The following is a 935-nucleotide window of genomic DNA, read 5'->3' on the forward strand; positions in this document are numbered from 1 at the left end:
TTGAAATTGATCCTGAACCTGAAAGGACTCTGAAGAGGAAACTAAGAGAAGCTAAACAATCCAGAAACAACCTTTCAGAGATTTTCGAACAAGAGAAGGAGATGGCAGCCGAACCCAACAACAATAATGCAAGGAGAATGCTATTGACTTCACAAAACCAACGTCCAAATTTGATGGAAGAAGCATCTCCATTCCTGCCATTGGAGCCAACAATTTTGAGCTTAAGCCTCAACTTGTTACTTTAATGCAACAGAACTGCAAGTTTTATGGACTTCCATCTGAAGATCCTTATCAGTTTTTAACTGAGTTCTTGCAGATTTGTGAGACTGTAAAGACGAATGGAGTGGATCCTGAAGTCTACAGGCTCATGCTTTTCCCTTTTGCTGTAAGAGACAGAGCTTGAATATGGTTGGATTCACAACCTAAGGATAGCCTGGACTCCTGAGATAAGCTGGTCACGACCTTCTTGGATAAATTCTTTCCTCCTGAAAAGCTGAGCAAGCTTAGAGTAGATGTTCAGACCTTCAAACAAAAAGATGGTGAATCCCTCTATGAAGCTTGGGAAAGATACAAGCAGTTGATCAAAAGGTGTCCATCTAACATGTTTTCAAAATGGACCATATTAGATATATTCTATTATGGTCTATCTGAGTTTTTGAAAATGTCATTGGAGCATTCTGCAGGTGGATCCATTCACCTAAAGAAAACACCTGCAGAAGCACAAGAACTCATTGACATGGTTGCAAATAACCAATTCATGTACACTTCTGAGAGGAATTCCATGAATAATGAGACACCTCAGAGGAAGGGAGTTCTTGAAATTGATGCTCTGAATGCCATATTGGCTCATAACAAAGTGTTGACTCAGCAAGTTAACATGATTTCTCAAAGTCTGAATGGATGGAAAAATACATCCAACAGTACTAAAGAGGCAG

At 39.6% G+C, this 935-nt stretch overlaps 1 non-coding gene across 1 annotated transcript; it reads right to left on the bottom strand.

Moving 5' to 3' along the window:
• Positions 1–499: 499 nt before the first annotated feature.
• Positions 500–603, bottom strand: LOC130956640 (small nucleolar RNA R71). The gene has a single exon (XR_009077180.1). It is a non-coding gene; the product is annotated as a small nucleolar RNA R71 (small nucleolar RNA).
• Between the last annotated feature and the right edge of the window lie 332 nt (positions 604–935).

Source organism: Arachis stenosperma, chromosome 1 (genome assembly GCF_014773155.1).
Source record: "Arachis stenosperma cultivar V10309 chromosome 1, arast.V10309.gnm1.PFL2, whole genome shotgun sequence".
In the NCBI taxonomy this organism is placed as follows: domain Eukaryota; kingdom Viridiplantae; phylum Streptophyta; class Magnoliopsida; order Fabales; family Fabaceae; genus Arachis; species Arachis stenosperma.